Genomic DNA, 20,238 nt, shown 5'->3' with positions numbered 1-20,238 from the left:
TATGCACAGCAATGAGATGTTGGTACCTGTCCATATCTCTGCTGTTCATGAAGTCTCTAGTCTACAGCTTTGCATACATCCAGAACCTTCCTTTCTGTCTCTGGCCAAAGTTGTTCTCTAGCCCCTGATGGAAACTTAGCTACACAGCCAGTCCTGACAAACAAGCATTAGTGTCCCAGAAATGACTGTCAACAAGTGAGGTAAGAGATGATTCTGGGGTAGATTTGACACAGTATCTATATGATTTCCATTGGGATGGACTTCATCTTCCCTGCAGGCAAGTGGTCATTAGCAAATACTTTATTGGTTTCTTTTCTTCCTTGAATGCTCACAGAGACAATTAGTGTTACCTTTCAAAGGGACTTCTTGCACTCCTATCTTTATTTCAGGTTCTACCTGAAACAAACTAAGACACCCGTGAAAGTTGCACTCCACTGAGGGAGACAATGAGTAGAAAATATAACAAGTAATTCAAATGTACAGTTGTATTATATTCTAATTTTACTTTTATTATTTTTCCATTTTTCTTTATTATTATTATTATTATTATTATTATTACAATTTATTTACTTTGTATCCCTGCTGTGGCCTCCTCTCTCATCTCCTCCCAGTCCCACTCACTCTCCCTCTTAGCCCTCTATATCCCTCCCCTAGTCCTCTGATAAGGGAGGTCCTCCTCCTCCACTATCTGATCCTAGCCTATCAGGTCTCATCAGGGCTGTCTGGATCCTCTTTCTCTGTGGCCTAGTAAGTCCAGCTCACCAGGGGGAGGTGATCAATGAGCAGGCAACCAAGATCAATCTAGTGACTGCCTCTGTTTCCCTTAATAGGGAATACCCATGGAGCCTGAGCTGCCTACAGGCTACGTCTGAGTAGTGTGTCTAGGTCCTTTCCGTGCATGGTCCTCAGTTGATTCATCAGTGCCTGCAGGCCACCTTGGGCCCAGATTTTTTTGACTCTGTTGCTCTCCTTGTGGAGCTCCTTTCCCCTCCAGGTCTTTCTATCTCCCTTTCTTCCATAAGATTCCCTGTACTGTGCCCAAAGTTTGGCTATAAGTCTCAGCATCAACTTCAATACCCTGCTGGGTAGAATCTTTCAGGGACCTTCTGTGTAAGGCTTCTGTCCTGTTCCCTGTATTCTCCTACTTCTGAAAGATGCTCAAACATAGAACAAGGATATTTGCTCAACTATGTTCAAAGTAGCTTTGTTTGTAATAGCCAGAATCTGGAAACAACCTAGTTGTTCCTTTGAAGATATTGTGGCACATTTGTACAATGGAATACTACTCAGCAATTAACAACAAGGAAATCATGAAAATTTCAGGCAAATGGTGGGAACTAGAAAAGATCATCCTGAGTGAGGTAACCCAGAAGAAGAAAGACTCATATGGTATGTACTCAATTGTAAATAGATATTAGGCATATAATATAGCATAAACATACTAAAATCTATATTCCTAAAGAAACTAAACAACAAGGAGAACCCTAGGAAAGATGCTTAATTCTCACTCAACAGGGCAAACAGGATAGACATTGGAAGTGGAAGACAGGGTACTTTTATTATTTTTAATCCCAATGAAATTGAGCATCTTTTGTTATTTTCCATAGGCATTCATGTTTTTCTTTCTCATTTTTTCTCATTCTTTTCTTTCTTTTGGAAGAAGTAGTTGTTAAATCCTTGTCCACTAAAACAAAATAACAGACAAACAACATCTACAAAAGTTTGAGTAGACTTTTACTTTTTTTTTTCTTTCAGATTTTCGAGACAGGGTTTCTCTGTGTGTCCTTGGCTGTCCTGGACTCTCTTTATAGACCAGGCTGGCCTTGAACTCAGAGATCTGCCCACCTCTTCCTCTCTAAGTGCTGGGAATAAAGATGTGTGTTAGCACACGAGGCTTGAGTAGAGTTTTAAAAATTTGATTTCTAGAAGTTTAAAAAGACCTAAATAGTTTGTAGTTATCTGATCTATGTCAGTTTTTTGTCTTTAAGTATAGTGAAAACATTTATTTCAATTGCGCACTAGATTACTCTACCATCTACACTCTGTGGGTCTGTCATCGCTTTTGTTCATATTAACTGAATTTTATACCTAATTTAATTTATTGTACCTGAGTTGATTTCTCATCTGTTTGGGAATTTTCTGATTGTGAGTTTATGTGCCTCAGGGATTTTTGTAAGGTCTTTTCTTTCACAGCACAGCCTACTTTGAAGTTCTGGCTAAAGCCTGTAGGGATGGCCTGGAGGAAGGAGTCTGATTTCAGACCCATTTCAGAGCAGGCTTCCACACAGAATTCTCTAAAGAGATGTACATCTCATTTTACAGCTATGACAGCAAAACTATTAGGCATTTTCTTTATTTAATTCTTGTATATTATGACATCATTTAAAACTCTAAGTTCTTTATCTAGCTGTAGCGTCAGCTCCTAGGCATTTTATCTTATTGTGGGAGTCTTTGTTTTGACTTCTAGTCTGCTGTAGCTTTTAGTTTGTCCTTGTCATGTAGTCATGTAGCCTGTGGTCAACATGAAACTACAGCCCTTAGGGACTTGTGGATAAGCCCATGGTGAATTCCTGCATCAGTATCTATTTTTGCCATACTCCCCTAGAGTCTGCTTTTTGCTGTTTGTTTGGCTTCTGAGAATTGCTGTCAATTTTTTTTTTATCATTTTTTCTTCGAGCTACAGTCTATGGAGTCACACAGGTATATATATATTTTTTCTTTTTGTATCTTTCTGTAAACTCTCTCCCCTGCAAAATAATCCAGTATTTTAAAATTTCAAATAATCAAATCATCCTGTATACCAGGATTTTCTATGTATCATATGCTAGAAAATGAAAAATAATGTATTTTTTAAAATAAGGTACAGAATAGACAATAGATAACAGGTAATTATTTTAGAATGGCATACTCATTTTAATTAATTATTTTTTTTTAATAAACTACAGTTTATTCACTTTGTATCCCAGCTGTAGCCCCTTCCCTCATGCCCTCCTAATCCCACCATCCTTCCCTCATTGCCTCCCATGTCCTTCCCAAGTCCACTGATAAGGGAGGTCCTCCTCCCCTTCCATCTGACCCTAGTTTATCATATCTCATCAGGACTGGCTGTATTGTCTTCCTCTGTGGCCTGGTAAGGTTACTCCCACATCAGGGGTTGGTGATCAAACAGCCAGCCACTGAGTTCATGTCAGAGACAGTCCCTGTTCCCATTACTAGGGAACCTACTTGGAGACTGAACTGCCTTGGGCTACATCTGTGCAGGGGTTCTAGCTTATCTCCATGCATGGTCCTTGGTTGGAATATCAGTCTCAGAAAAGAGACTATGCCCTATACCCAGATTTTTAGGTTCTGTTTCTCTCCTTATGGAACTCCTGTCCCCTCCAGGTCTTTCTATCTCCTCCTTCTTTCATAAGATTCCCTGCACTCTGCTTAAAGTTTGGCTATGAGTTAATACCCTGCTGGGTAGAGTCTTTCAGTGGCCCTCTGTGGAAGGCTTCTGTCCTGTTCCCTGTTTTCTCCCTCTCCAGATGTCCATCCCATTTGCCTTTCTGAGTTAGGATTGATCATCTTACCCAGGCTCCTCCTTCTGGCTTAGCTTCTTTATGTGTACATATTTTAGTATGTTTATTCTATATTATATGTCTAATATCCACTTATAAGTTAGTATATACCATGTGTATATACTTTCTATTCTGGAATACCTCACTCAGGATGATCTTTTCTAGTTCCAACAATTTGCCTGCTAATTTCATGATTTCCTTGTTTTTAATTACTAAGTAGTATTCCATTGTGTAAATGTACCACAATTTCTGTATCCATTCCTCCGTTGAGGGATAGCTGGGTTGTTTCCAGATTCTGGCTATTACAAATACAGCTGCTACAAACATGGTTGAGCAAATGTCCTTGTTAGGTACTTGAGCATGTTTTGGATATATGCCTAGGAGTGGTATACCTGGATCTTGAGGTAGTACTATTCCTAATTGTCTGAGAAAGTGCCAGATTGATTTCCAAAGTGGTTGTACAAGTTTACATTCCCAACAGCAATGGAGGAGGGTTCCTCTTTCTCCACATCCTCTCCAGCATGTGTTCTCACTTGAGTTTTTGATCATAGCCAGAATGGCACACACTCTTACTTTAAGTATTTTTTGAATGTACTGGAAACTATCTGAATGTTGGAAATGTGATGTGAGTGGGCCAGGTGGATTAGACGAGAAAAGACATGAAAACTAATAATAGATAAGGAGAGAGCTCAGGTGGGAGGTCAGCCCTTCATTTTCATAGTAACCTCATAGATGCTGACAAGAGGGAGGTAGGAAATATGTGCACTTGAGAGTGATTTCACAAGCTGCCTGATTACAGTTGATGACACAAGAGATTAGAATGGAATTCATTTTTTGATATGGTATGTTAAGCATTGTTTAAAGTGTATTTAACTGATAATAATGCTTACACATTCATTTTGCAGATACTCTTGGTTAACCTGCTTTTGGCTTGCAATGGGCCCTTAAAATGTGAAAATTTTAATACTGCATAGAAATGTATATGGAAAATTTTTATTATTATTTTGAAATAATCTGCTTTGGTTTTTCAAATATTTTTAGCCACAGGATGAAATTATTATTCTCTTGAAAAGGATGATTACAAAAATAAAATAAAATTATTTGGTGAACGCCATTGTGCTGAGTGATCTTTCCTTTCCTTCTGACCACCATGAAAGTCTGACCTCAAGTCCTCTTTCCTGCTGCCATTCACCCACTTTTGTAAGTGACATTTCTAAAATGCAAACGGAGTTGAGTCGCCCCTGTAATATATTTCTAAATAATAAATAATAGGTAAATAATAAAGACTCTAAGCTTTAATACTCACGTGTTGTTGTCTCAAGAATACTGTTGGTGCTCTTAACCTCATGGAAAATTGTCTCTTCTTTTGTTCTTCCTTTTCCAGATCCACTTTTGGACATTTTTCTCCCCTCCTTCCCATCCCAGCTTTAGTCTTTCAGATGTCTGTGGCCCTGCTTCTGTCATCCTGTGGCCTGTGTGTGGAATATGCTTCCTTTTTGTGGCATGGTGTAGCCTATGCTTCCTTTTTATAAGTGAAGAAAATCATTCATACGTTTTGATCTGAACAAAAAGCATGTCAGAGAGATCATTGCCAAAAATTAAGAAGCACATCATTTTGGGGTTTTTAGATGATATTACTCAAAAATATTTTGTGATATAAATTTTATTAACATTTTTCTGATTTCCACTGTTGAAAATATGAAATTTAAATATTTAATATAGATGTGGTATTTTTAAGAAAATGATTTTGCGTAAGTGAAAGGTGCAAGTGCAAATTTTATTAGATAATATTATCCATTGACAGGCTAATAATGATTTGCTTTGAAGTTCCAAAGAACTCATCAGTGTTGTTTAGTACCATTCCTTTGGATTCCTGTGCACAAACCAAAAACATTTAACAGTCGTTTTGTATCTTAAGCTCAATTTATACCATGTCCCTGAGGTACTATAAAATTTATTACTTATTTTAACTATTTTTCCCCAAGGAATATAATAACCCAATAATCGTGAAATGTTGATTCAAAGATATTATTTTGCAAGTTTTATTGATATCTTTTAAATATTTTTCTTCTTATTGGGAAGTTAATTGAATTAAATATAAAAGCTAATGTTTATTTTAAAATAGCCAAGGAAGCAGGGTTTTCTTTTGAGTGAGTTTTGTTTCTTATTACTCCGTCAGCCAGGATGGAATGTTCTGGAACTTCTGCAACAGTGGAAGGGATGGTGCCGGCTGAGTGAGAACTCTCTGTACTGTCTAAACATTTTTGTTGTTGTTGTTGTTAATTTCCAGTACTTTGTCATAACTTCATTGAACACTATTCTTCTGTGGCAGGTTGCTAATTACCGTTCCCCATAGTCTCATTTTTAGAAATAACATCCCTGTACCCAGTTGTAGCTGGGCACAGAGCTGTGCAACTTAATTCTCTTTTATAGATGCCTTGATAGCTAGGTATAGATTACAACCATCTTTTAGATACAAAAATGTAATAGGATGATGTTCACAGAATTCTGGTTATGTTCTTTGTTGAGGAAATTTCTTGTCCTTCATTTCTTCTTCTCCTTCCAAGAATCAGGAAAAAAAGCTAACATGCTCCAGAGGAGGTTCCAGTCATATAGACTAGGGTGATGTCAAATGGACAGAAAAATGAGAAAGTCCTGGGGTCTTTGAGACATTATGTAATCAGATTTGTTATACTTAAAAAAAAATGAGATTGGGAGGAGGAGGTGTTGGAGAAGATCTGGCTAGTTGGAGAGAGAAATGGTAGTTGGATATGATTGTATTTTATCTTATACATGTATGAAATTTTCAATAATAAAAAACAAATTTTAAAGCTTTCAACAATATTTGTATTAACTCTTTGAGAATTTTAGTTAATATGTTTTGATTCTATTCATTTCCCTGCTTCTCCCATACCCACTCTGCCCCTCTGCCCTCCCTACTGTTCAGCCTTGAGTTGTCTTTATTTTTTCCTGTTGAGTCTATTTGTATTTCTCAGTTACTCTTGGGAGTGGGGCCTGAACAGAGCTGAAGAAATGGCTCAGCCGTTAGCACATGAGGCTCACAACCAAAAAGAAAAATAAACTGTATATTAGTTTTTTATTTTTGAGGCAATATTTCATGTATCTCAAGCTGTTGAGCTGCTGTGTAACTGAGGATGACCTTGAACATCAGATCCCTCTGCCTCTTACAGTTGTCAGTATTACAACTCTGTCCCACAGTGCCCAATTTTGTATTTTATTAGAATTATTGAATATCTGGTTCAAAATGTTAAAATCAGAGTAAAGGCACATACATTACAAAAAGTACTGTAAGAGCATTTTATTAAAGTTGTTGAATATCTGGTTCAAAATGTTAAAAATCACAGGAAGGACACATGCATTACAGAAATAGTGTAAAATATATTACAAGCATTATAGAGGCCTTGACTCTGGATTTAAGTGTACAGCTTACATCTTATGACACAATGCTATTATATGTTCCTTCCTAGTCTTAGGAGCTAAAAAAAATCTTTCACAAGTCACAGGTTGGGACGTTAAATCATTGGCAATTAGAATCTGTTTGCATGGCATGCTCTGGGCTGGGCTTGATTTGAAGACAATAAACCTGCTTTATGATGGAACCTTTTAAACTCACCATCTGCCCCTTATTTAAGCTTCAGTTATTCCAAATGGTAGGATGAGTTATCCTTAGAGAGTTATATATGTGTTCTGAAACATTGTGTTTAACATGCTTTGCCCTCTCTCTCAATCCTTCATTGATCCTTTATGAGTTTTATGTCATGCACCCCAGTCCTGCCTATCTCCCTGTCCCCTCAACCCCTCCCTTTGTTTTTGCAACCTTTACTTCAAAATAAAACACACACACACACACACACACACACACACACACACACACTCTAGCTCTTGTGACACCATCAATACTGGATTCTCACAGGGATTCCTCCCAGTTATCCTGATGTTGCCCTATGTCATGGAGATCCTACAGCCTTCAATCAGCAGGACTTGCCTTTTCATGTCTCCCAGCTGTCTGCAGATAATACAGATTTTGGGGTGGGCAAACTCAGGGCTCTGGATCTGGGCCTGGGGGATAGCTGAGCTGGTCAGTGTGAAGCCACCCAATGCGGCCATCCACAGGAAGCAGGGTCAGCTGTCCTGCTCTCATACCCTTGGGAAAGGCTCACACCTCCACGCCTCCAGAGCCAGCTCCACTGTGCAGCCCAGTCAAGGCACAGGGCCCACTCTGCCAGGTGCTGCAGCTTGCAAGGGCCTGGGCCAGCTCTCCTGTGCTCATGCCCTAAGGGCTGGCTCGCCACTGCCTTTGCCAGCAGGACCCCTTCTACTGTGCTGCTCAGGCAAGGTGTGGGACCTGCTCCCCCAAGTGCTGCAGCCAGTGAGGGACAGGGAGAGCTCGCCTACTCCCATCACCAGCTCTCCAGACTGCAACAGGTGGTGAAAGGCGCTGAGGAGAGAGCATCATCCCTGCACCCACACCACCTCATGTCAGGGAGACAAGTGGCAGGGCCAGCTCTCCCTTTCTATGGGTGCTGGCTCATCCATTCACCCCTAGGCTAGGGCCAGCACTATGGGCTGCACAGGTTAGGTGCAGGGCTCGCTGTCCAGAGTGCTGCCGCTGGTGAGAGGTGGGGCCTGATTTCCAGAATGCCAGTGAGTGTGGGGCCGGTTCTGCACAGCTCCTGAACTGTCACACGGTCTCTGTTGGCTTCCCTGACCAAGAAAGTTCCCATATTCTCTAGCGTTAATATGAACTACTGACATCGACCCTTGCCACTCTGTAGTCACAGACCCAGGTGTGGCCCTCAGTGGCAGCTTGGGCCAGTACTTCACCATGGTCCAAGGTGGTGGGGCTGGTCCCTCACAGCAGGCTAATCCTCTTCACTCTCCAGTTTTATTTCTCTCCATCGTGCCCCAGCAGCTCTGCTTCTCTTTCTCTCCCATGTGTTCACTACACACGTTCACATTGTGGTGGCTCCCGCTGCAGGCTGGCCACTAGGATGGCAGGCTCAGGTGACATCCTTGAGCAAGCAGAGTAACTGTGGCCCGCCTGTGCCTTGGACCGGAGGGCAGGTCTATGGGTGGCATGGTGATCTGCAGGCCTCTGTCTGTCTTCCTTCTTCTGAGTTGTACTGCCTGGATTTGATTTGATTGGATTTTTATGTGTCATAGGCATAAGACAGCTTTGGCCACCAAGCCAGGCATCAAGCTAGAATAAATAAAGGATGGCTATCTGCTCTACTCCTGACTTATAGAAGAGTACCACCACCACCAAGGTGTCTCTTTGTTCATGCGAGGGGGCTGCAATATATCTCTTATACATTAACAATTTTATTAAGTGAACCAACACATTGAAGTTTTACCTCCAAAGAGATGCAGTAAAGCATGTCTAAGAAAATACCTCCATCTTATTTTAAGTTCTGGGGATTGAACTTATGCTTCATGATTACTAGGCAAGAAGTTTGCCTCTGAGTGATAGCCCTAGCTTCAAGCATTTCACTTTTGGGATATTCAGCTCCCATTGTTTTGGAACCCAATTGTGCTGTGAGTGGCTGGTAGGGCCCATTAGCTCTGAGTTATCTTTCGTGTGTGTGTGTGTGTGTGTGTGTGTGTGTGTGTGTGTGTATGTTTGTGTGTGTGTATGACCTCTGCTGATCATCATTGCTTCCTCTTTGGGGACAATTTCTGGCATCATTGAGACTGTGTGACTTATTCCAGTTCTTTATGTTTGCTGCATTTATACAGAAAGATGATGGTATGAATGCACTACTTTATGAATTTAGTAGACAGAATGCTCACACAAATCAACCTTCTTCACTGTATTAAATGAATACCAAGTAATACAATTCCATGAGGATTGCTTTGCAGTTTTATGTTAAATTTCTATCACTTTTAGGAACAGCAAAATGGACATTTACTGGGTCAGTTCCTATGGATCCATTATACTTTCTCTTTTGTTTTAGATACTCAGCTGTTGCATGTGTCCAAGGAGAGTTCTGTTAGTTGCTTCTCCCCTGACTTCAATATCACATATGGTTTGCAAGCATCCTTACATTCTCATGGCAATATGTTGCATTTCTTTCCTGACAGTTTACATGAGATTAATTGTGCTCCATCTTCTTTGTTCTTTTTGACACATGAGGATGTGGATGAATTTTGATGATGAGAAGGCACGTTGAGTTGAATTATTTCTAATGACAGAAATAGAAGGAAGTATTTCTAGTTCATGTTGGAGAGATCCATTTGGACAGCTAATGACGCTAGGTCCTTTACACTTTAGGCATACTGCAAATTCCACTTTCCCATTTAGAGTTTTAGCCTTCTTTCCATACTTAAAAAACTGCATTTACTTTTGTTGAAATATTTTATGTCTAGTCAATAAGTGTTTTTTTTTTTAGCTTTCTTTTTGATCCATTCTTTTTCTCTTTGTTAACATATTTTCTTTATTGACAATTTTGTACACACACACACACACACACACACAATGCATTCTGGTTACTTTCCCTCTTCCGTTACTTCTCTGACGCCATTTCCAGCCTCCCCTCTTCCTTAAAAACATTTTTTTTTCGTGTTCTCAACTTTTTTGTGTTGTTGGAGGGTTCACAGGCTTCTCTGTGTGGCCTTGAGTTTAACGGCGTAACCAGTGAGCACATAACTGGGTATTATGCCTCTCCTCACCCCAGAATCTGTTATCTGTCAGTAGTTCAGGAGTAAGAGGTAAGCCCCTTCTCCATTTACAGTGGATTTTTAGGTTGGACCACAGTGCATGTTGGTGCAGATGCGCTGAGTTTATGATTGCCATGACTGTCATGCTTACATGATAACATGGATGGCTGTTTGTCTATCTTCTAGCTCTCATATGTGGTTTTTCCACTCCCTCTTCTGGAATGTTCCCTGAGCCTGAAGGAGTTGGTGTTATAAATGTCTTATTTAAGGCTGGGCTCTCAACCACCTTTAAGTCTCAGCATCCTGTGCAACTGTAAGTTGCCATATTGATCCCTGCTCATTGCAAAGAGCACTCTCATTAAATTGGAGAGTAGCTTTTGTCTGAGGTATAAACAGGCACCTAGGAGGAACTTAATGCCATGTCAGTGTAGCTAAGCAGCAGGGGTAGGGATTCCCTAAGACCTAAGACTTCTTCCTTCATAAGTTTTGGCCAGATTTATGTTGCTAGTCATGAAATTCCTCTTGTGGAAACAGGTCTACAATCTAGTTAAGGAGTAGTCATTTGCCCTCTCACAATGGTTGTTCTGCTACTGCTACAGCCTGCATATCTTGAATGACAGGTCAGTAGCTGAGCCATCTCACAGGCCAGAATGCACAAGATTTTAAGAAAACTTCAAGACAACAGCTGTGTGACTAAATTCTACCATTGAAACTTAGGGAAAATAAAGTTCTAGTTTGAGAGTGTTGGAAATCCTAAAACCCAATTTCCTTACTTAGGCAACAATAAAACAAATCGGGCTTAAGTTTTATGGGACCTGACATCATTACAGCATCAGAGTGCACAGCAGCCAATCTGTTCTGCTAATATTCAGTGAGAATAAATAAAATAAACAGTGCTTTTCCGTAATTAAGTAGAAGACACTTCTATCCAAGTAAACACTAAACTCAAATTTTTTTACATTATATTTTAAGCCATTTTGATTTCAAATAGATGATAGATAAGCAAACCACTGTGCTATATTTATTTAAAACACATTTTAAAATTTTGTTACATTTTAGAAGCTAAGGGGTAAACATGCATTAACATTTATCATATATCTAATAAAGTACATTTCACACAATAATCTAAAATTACTGGACTTTATCCTCCTTGGTTATAGAAAGCTTTTTTTAAAAATTATATTCCATGTTTGCATCTTGTTGGAAGGATTACATGAGTAACAGCATGCTGTTAAAATACAAAATAACTCATTATTAGACAAAATTACTTTTTTTTTTTTTTTACGTATCTTGGAACTTAGCCTTACAGATAAATAGGAATATGATAACCTAACATGAGATAAATGGATGCTTCTATGATGAAAAAATAGTAAGAGTATTTTTTTAGAACTAATCTTATGTACATATAATTCATCTCACTATTATGAAATAACTTAAAAATATAGTAATGGCCAATAACTCTTATTAATTTAGCAATCACTGTCTTAAACTCAAGGAACAAAGAGCAGGACAACAGCTTTACTTCAGAACATGTCTTTTAAAACCTGTCACTGAGTCAAGGAAGTAACTTGATAAAGATGGCAGTCGACTAGAAATAGAAACTGCTATTTAGCTCCTGGAACGAAGCCCTGGAATGAAGCTACAAGGCTACATTTTATAGTCTTCCCTGAGTTATTAGCTTTATTGTGCAGATCATATTGATTTATGCAAAAAAAAAACAATCTTAACTATTTCTTGGAAGGAACAAACAGTTATTTTCTATTGAGATTCCGGAAAAATATACAGTTGATTTAAATCCGTAGATCCGTGTTGGTAATTTTCATTACACTAATTTGCAAATCTAATGACTCACGCCTGAAACCCCCTCATCTGGCGCTTTCCTTTTCCTCGCAGAGCTGAGCAGTACAGAAGAGCAGCGAACCTTATGTTAGAGCGATGGCTCTCTCTTAGTTCTGAAAGTTTTGTCACCCACTTCTGAACAGACAGGAGAACAAAGTGGTGAAAAAGAGTGTGTGGTTTGGTACTCTTAGTTTCGTTGCATGGACCACTTTCTCAAGTTAAGGACAAATATTCATTGAAACTCACCAAGGGGCTAGATACTCATCAGTACCAGAACATCACTCAGATATGTGAAGAAAACCATCCAATTTTCTTTATTTCAACACGTTTTCAGGCTTCAATCTTTTAAGTTCACAGGATGAAAGAAAAACTTAATTTCTCAGTTAAAGGAAATTTAGTTTTCTCCTGGTTACATTGGTGTTTGGGAGTGGCTTATCATTAAAGACTTTTCTTAGTTCTATATCATAGGTCCAAAGCTGTCAAAGAGGCTCCTGCCACAAGGAATGGAAGGGAGAATGCCAGGGCATTCGTTGGTTTCCACCATGGGTATGTTTAGGTGGTTTCTGGGCTGCAGAATCTGTTCTTATTATGGTTCAGCTCATGCTGTTACTGGTAGATGGCGGTTATGATTCTTGGTTTGTTCAGTGACATGGTCATGACAAAATTGCGGTCCTTTTTTGGGTTGGTTCAATGATCTGCCATGATGCCCAAGTCTTACACTTCCCCTTTGTTGGCAGTGATTTATCTGAAACAGCCTGAGATGTATTTTCTCATTTCCTTGGATGATTCCTCCATTAGTATTCTACTGCAGGATCATTTTTCTTCCCTCTGAAACAATCTTTAAAAAGTATGATTGCATATATATGTGGTGTATACATGTATGTGATATGTGTTTGGGTGTGTGTGTGTGTGTGTGTGCCGCAGCATGCATGCAGAAGTCAGAGGACAACTTTGTTCTCTCATTCTATCATGTGCCTCTTAGGGATCAAATTCAAATCATCTAGTTTGTCATCGAGCACCCTTACATGATAAGCCTTCTCACCTGCCCAGTGTTAAAGGATACTATGAAAGTAAGATTGGACAAGCAGTTTGCAAATGTCGCCTCTTCAAACACTGCTTTGCCTTGATTAGCAGGCTTCTGTAAAGGTCACACTGGGAATTCCGCCCTGCAGTAAATGCTCTGTCAGCAGGTGGCAGCACTGGGCACATGTACAATTGCTAAGATAATGGTGTGGTCAATGAACAGTCTTCAAACATGTGGATACCAGTTTTATGTTAGCAAGTGTTGCAATGTTAATTGCGAAGGGAAGCCAGAGATTTCATATGTGGATGGAACACAGGCTCCCACTCCGGAGCAGGTTGGTTGAGGGGGAGATTGATGGTTCGTGGAAAGACTCCCTTCTAAAAAGTTCATTCCCACCAGGTGGTTCCTCAAGGCCTTTGTACCTGAAGGAGTCGTTAGTATAGTGACACAACATTGATTGACAGCAAGGGTCACATATGCTCTTTGCAAACCTCATATAAACCTCAGGTTTCCACATTTCTCTTAGGGAAGATGCTCAAGTACTCGTATAAGCTTTAGGTAGCATCATTTACTAGAAGAATGGATTTAGGAGTCAGGTGGAAATAGAGGTCCATGTCAGGTGTAACATTGACCTTGTAACATAGGACCTTGACTGTAGTATTCACTTAGAAAGTTGAGATTTTTGCCTCATAATTAAATCTTCTTAGTGAGAATTATTGATAAAAGGTGTTTTTTAGATCCTGTGTGGCATAAAATAGATAATATTATTCTTCCCTTAACTGATATCACCTCCCCACTGTGATGCATTTAGAAACTCATCTGCCTTCCTGGCCCTAGAACATCTCAGATAGAATGGCTGCTAATGAATTCATCATCTTTACTCTTAAATCTGCTTTGCCCTGTTTGCTGTTTGAACTTATGACAACATTGTGGGGAATGAAGGAGTTGACCTGCTGCTCTAGCTGCCTTGAGAGGTACATGTCATGTTTTTTTTTTTTTTTTTTTAGGTTAGAATTAGTGCTTCTGGAGCACTGCATGCCTTTCAATTCCTGAGAAACCGAGGCATTCCCTCAGGCAGTGAAACATTCAGGTCACCTGTGTTTCTTCGTGTTCCTTAGAAGTCAGCAAAGCATGTAGAATATTGGCTGGACAATTTGTCTTAGACATCAGTCTTGTATGCCTTGTTTAGCACCCAAACATCCCTGTTTCCTGGGAACTACAATTGTATTGATCATGGCAACTTCCATTATATTCTGTTTATGATAAAAGTATAAAACCTTTGATTACTTGTAATAAACTTGACTCAGCCCCATCTTGCTGAGACCCCTACATCCTGGCCTGGTTTCCACTTCTCATCAGCCATACCAAGTAGGTAGTCTTGGCCTGGTTAGTAAGTGTGGCACTTAGACACCACTATGCTTTAGGTGACTTTGCCGCATGGCAGCTTTATTTTTTTCTTTTCTTTTTCTTTTAAATAAATTATTATTTTTAAAATATTAGTTACAGTTTATTCACTTTGTATTCCAACTGTAGCCTGCTCCCTCATTCCCTCCCAATCCTACTCTCCCTCCCTCATCTCCTCCCTACCCCTTTCCAAGTCCACTGATAGGGGAGAACCTCCTCCCCTTCCATCTGACCCTCGCTTATTAGGTATCTTCAGGACTGGCTGCAATGTCCTCTTCTGTGGCCTAGAAAGGCTGCTCCTCCCTTGGGGTGGGGGAGGTCAAAGAGCCATTGAGTTCATGTCAGAAAGAGTCCCTGTTCCCCTTACTAGATAACTCACTTGGATGCTGAGCTACCATGGGCTACATGTGAGCAGGGGTTCTAGGTTATATCCATACATGGTCCTTGGTTGGAGAAACAGTCTCATGAAAGACCCCTGTGCCCTGATATATTTGGTCCTTGTGGAGCTCCTGTCCTCTCCAGGTCTTACTAACTCCCCCTTCTTTCATATGATTCCCTGCACTCTGCCCAAAATTTGGTTATGAGTCTGAATATCTGCTTTGATACACTGCTAGGAAGAGTCTTTCAGAGGCCCTCTGTGGTAGGCTCCTGTCCTGTTACTTGTTTTCTCCTACTTCCAATATTCATCCCATTTGTCTTACTAAGTGAGGGTTGATCATCTTACCCCGGGTCCTCTTTCTTGTTTGTCTTCTTTAGGTGTATAGATTTCAGTATGTTTATCCTATCTTATAGGTCTTGTACCCACTTATAAGTGAGTATATATGGTGTGTCTTTCTGTTTTTGGGATATCTCACTCAGGATGATCTTTTCTAGATCCCACCATTTGCCTGCAAAATTCATGATTTCCTTGTTTTTAATTGCTGAGCAGTATTCCATTGTGTAAAAGTACTACAATTTCTGTATCCATTCTTTTGTTGATGGACATCTGGGTTGTTTCCAGATTCTGGCTATTACGAATAAAGCTGTTATAAACATGATTGAACCAATGTCCTTGTGTACTTGAGCATCTTTTAGATATATGCCTAGGAGTGGTATAGCTGGATCTTGAGGAAGTGCTATTCCTAATTGTCTGAGAAAGCACCAGATTGATTTCTTAAGTGGTTGTACAAGTTTACATTTCCACCAGCAATGGAGGAGGGTTCCTCTTTCTCTACATCCTCTCCAGCATGTGTTATCACTTGAGTTTTTGATCTTAGTCATTCTGATGGGTGTAAGGTTAAATCTCAGGGCCATTTTGATTTGTATCTCTCTGATGGCTAAGGACACTGAGCATCTCTTTAAGTGTTTCTTTGAGCATGGCAGCTTTAAAAGACAGAATGGGATTGTGTGAACTGAAATGGGGTTGTGTGTTGTGCTGCTGCAGGGTGAGATCTTGTGATAATTTAAAATTTTGATACTTAGATTGTGGCCATCTTGCATTTTTTACTCTAAATTACAGGACTAAAATAGTATTGAAATGGTTACTGAAGCTTTGGGGTCCTCCTCAAACACTGTATGTTAAGTGTCTCACTTGTCCCACAATAAATGGTGACATTCCTGCAGACTTGGTATGCTTTCTCTGTATATTGTTTTTTTTTTTTGCATTTGAATTTTTCGGCTCACATTTAGAAATTGGAAAAAGTCATATAAGAATCCTAATTTCTGTATTCCCTTGGAACAATATAAACCTGGCAACAGCACAGTAGTTTCTGTGAGAGCAGCTGCATAGAGATGGGTGGAGGCTGTCTGCAGATCCTTTCCAGTTTGTCCCCATTTCTACTGTTTCACATTTGCAAACTTGCACTTTTCCCATCTAGTTTATCTTTATTCTTCTCTCATTCCTCATTGTCTTCATTCTTCCCCTCCTCTCCTCTATCTTTTCTTTCCTTCACACTGAATTTTACTTTATCCTTTAAATTATTCACTGTACTAATGCACTCTGAGATTGCATCCAAATATCTAAGATAATCATCTCATGACAAAGAAAATCCAGGTATAGTGATGCTAGCCTGTAATTCCATCGCTGGGGAGGCTAAAACAGGGGGATTGTCATGAACTACTATCTGTCTAGAAAGTACTATTACAGCAAATAAGGTCCATAGAACATTCTGCCTAAAAAACTCTATGAAAACAAAGAAGAATTAAGCATGCTCATAATAGCTAACATTTATAGAAGTTTTGCTATATACTAAAATTTATACTAAAATTATATACTAAAAATTTAATGCTTTATATTTAGAAATAAAACAGAACAAAAATATTAAAATATTGAACTGGGAGTATATAACTCAGTAGTTGACAGTGACTACTTCAGAATTATGAGGGCCAGAGTTCAGGTCCCAAATCCCATAAAAACCATGTGTCTCACTTTTAATCTGTGCTCTGGGGAACCTGGGGTGGACTGTATGGTGGACACAGGAGAATCACTGAGACTTTCTGGGTTCCAGCTCATCTGAGAAGGTGGGAGCCCGGAATTCAGAGAGACCCTATGACAAGAATGAGCAGAAGGTTATGATGGAAGACACTGATGCTCTTTTCTGGCCTCCATATGTGGCATGTGCACCTGAAACATAGTTGCATATGCAGACACATATATAAGTAATGAAAGAAAGAATGAATGAATAAACAAATAAATGAAGAACAAAATTCAATAGGTGAAAAACTCCAAACAACAACAACAACAACAAAACCCCCAAAGGCTGAGCTTGCTTTTGGCTGAATTGGACTTCATGCTTGGTTGTCTTTTTGCTTTGGGGCTTGGGATGAGAGAATAGCATGGATGGAGTGAGTGGCAGAGGAAGAGGCTTCCCTCACAATGGCAGGGAGCTGAACCCAGAGAGGCAGATGGAATCTCAACTTCTTCTCCAAGGCTATTCCTGCAATGATCTGGACTCTTCCTACTTGTCTATATACTAAAAGATCCACCACCTTCCAATAACTTCACACGATGAGACTAAGCATCAACATATAGGATCTTGAGTGACATTTATGATGAAAACCATGGCTCTTATATTCCTCTTTTTTTTTTTAGTACTCTCAGTATTCTATTTTTATTTTTTTAGTAATAATTTAATTTTTATTTTGTGCAATTTATTCAAAATAACATTTTAAAATTATTATAATTTATTACAATTTATTCAATTTGTATCCAGGCTGTGGCCCCCTTCCTCATCTCCTAGCTCTTGTATTCTTTTCTTACTAGCTCTTATCCATGCTCATTCATCTGTGGACACGCATTGATCCATGGTCATGGGATCAGAGAACAGAAACTTTAAGAGAATACAGTGCAAACAGGAAAGCTGACACACACACAGGAAGGTTAAAACACTTGTGAAAGGTTAGGCACCTAATCAATAAAATAAATTAGATCCAAATTATGTCTTTGAAGACACACCTCACTATTTTAGCCTCCTTTATTAATTTTTAAACCTTTCTTTCTTCCTACTTCCTCAATTTTAGACATCTAATTAAATACACAAACTTTTTTTTTTTGAATTTTATTTTTTTCTTATCAGTTACATTTTATTAACTCTGTATCCCAGCTGTGTCCTGATCCCTCATTCCCTCCCAGGCCCTCCCTCCCTCCCTCATCTCCACCCTGCCCTTTTCTAAGTCCACTGATAGGGGGGACCTCCTTCCCATTCATCTGATCCTGTTTTATCAGGTATCTTCAGGACTGGCTGCAAAGTCCTCCTCTGTGGCCTAACAGGACTGCTCCTGCCTTGGGGGGTGGGGAGGTCAAAGAGCCAGTCATTGAGTTCCTGTTAGAAATAGTCCTTGTTCCCCTCACTATGGGAAACCAATTGGTTACTGAGCTACCACAGGCTACATCTGAGCAGAGGTTCTAGGTTATATCCATACATGGTCCTTGGTTGAATGTCAGTCTCAGAAAAGACCCTGTGCCCAGATATGTTTGGTCCTTGTGGAGCTCCTATCCTTTCCCCATCAGACTAACTCCCCTTCTTTCTTATGATTCCCTGTACTCTGCCAAAGGTTTGGTCATGAGTCTTTGCTTTGAAAACACTGCTAGTTAGAGTCTTTCAAATGCACTCAGTAGACTCCTGTCATACGTTCAATGCATATCCCATCTGTCTTTCTAAACGAGGATTGATCATCTTACCCCATGTCAGCTCTCTTGATTGTCTTTTTTAGGTGTACAGATTTCATTATGTTTATCATATCTTATAGGTCTATATAAGTGAGTATATACCGTGTTTGTCTTTCTCCTTCTGGGATATTTCACTCAGGATGATCTTTTCTAGATCCCACCATTTGCCTGCAAATTTCATGATTTCCTCCTTTTTGATTGCCGAGTAGTATTCCATTGTGTAAAAATACCACAATTTTTGTACCCATTCCTCCGTTGATGGACATCTGGGTTGTTTCCAGGTTCTGGCTATTACAAATAAAGCTGCTATAAACATGGTTGAGCAAATACCCTTTTGAATACACAAACTTTTAATATGGTATTTTTTTTATTGATAGTGAAATCCTATCTCTAGGGCTTTTGTCTCTTGCTTCAAAATGCAAATTTTGGGTTACAAACACCACTGGAAATTCATGGAGTGGGCAGCTTGTAGAGCCTCAAGAATATCTGGTCCCAAGGAATAGGTTTTGCTTTTCTATAATAAATGTCAAAGAAGAAGGAATAAAAAGAGAAATCAAATCAGTTAGATGAAGTGAAGCCTACACATGCCTTTTTAAAGAAAATGATCTTAAGTGATAGTTGAGAAAAATTTACTGGAAGACCAGAGGAGATTTCTTTTTTTTTTCTCTTGGGTCTTAATGAGTGTGGTGATGTGCCAGGTATGTATTTTCCAGGTTTCCATTTCCATGATAGAGGATGAAGCACTCAACCAAGGACCATCTATGGATATAACATAGAACTTCTACTGGGATGTGGCCCGTGGTAGCTCAGTAACCATGTAGTTTTCCAAAGCAAGGGGAACAAGGACTATTTCTAACAGGATCCTGTTAGGCCACAGAGGAGGACTTTGCAGCCAGCCTTGAAGATACCTGATAAAACAGGGTCAAATGAAAGGGGAGGAGGTCCTCCCCTATAAGTGGACTTGGAAAGGGGCAGGGAGGAGACCAGGGAGGGAGTTGGGGAGGGGGAGGGAATGAGGATACAGCTGGGACACAGAGTTAACAAATTGTAACTAAAAATAAAAATAAAATAAAATAAAAAGAAAAGATGAAAGGGTGAGAAATAACTTTATACAATAAGTTCCTCAAAGTCCCCAATATAAAATACAACGAGGACAGGTAAATTTTTTTTTAGTAGTTTTGAGCTGTCTGTATTGTTAGCATTTGTCAACAGAGTGTGAATCTGTACATTGTACCAGAGAGCTGGTGAAGAGCAGACATGATGTCTCCTAAAATACATTCCCTTGGTTACTTGCTTGTGAAGAGCAAACATGATGGCTCCTAAAATGTGTTCCCTTTCTGAATGAGAATTGAGCGTCTTATCCAGGGTGCTTCTTCTTGCTTAGCTTCTTCAGGTATAAAGATTTTAGTATGATTATCCTAATGTCCACTCATAAGTGAGTATATATAGCATGTGTGTCTTTCTGCTCCTGGGATACCTCACTCAGGATGATCTGTTCTAGATCCCACCATTTGCCTGCAAATTTCATGATTTCCTTGTTTTTTTTTTTTTTTTTTTTTTTTTTTTTTTTTTTTTTTTTTTTTTTT

At 39.4% G+C, this 20,238-nt stretch overlaps 1 non-coding gene across 1 annotated transcript; it reads right to left on the bottom strand.

The window, feature by feature from the left end:
• Positions 1-8,731: 8,731 nt before the first annotated feature.
• LOC129691719 (small nucleolar RNA SNORA48) lies at positions 8,732-8,874 on the bottom strand. Its single transcript, XR_008722538.1, has one exon. It is a non-coding gene; the product is annotated as a small nucleolar RNA SNORA48 (small nucleolar RNA).
• Between the last annotated feature and the right edge of the window lie 11,364 nt (positions 8,875-20,238).

This window comes from Psammomys obesus, unplaced genomic scaffold (assembly GCF_907164565.1).
Source record: "Psammomys obesus unplaced genomic scaffold, mPsaObe1.curated_primary_1811, whole genome shotgun sequence".
Taxonomy (NCBI): Eukaryota; Metazoa; Chordata; class Mammalia; order Rodentia; family Muridae; genus Psammomys; species Psammomys obesus.
Note: the sequence above shows the minus strand (reverse complement) of the source record. Positions and strands in the feature narration are given on the sequence as shown.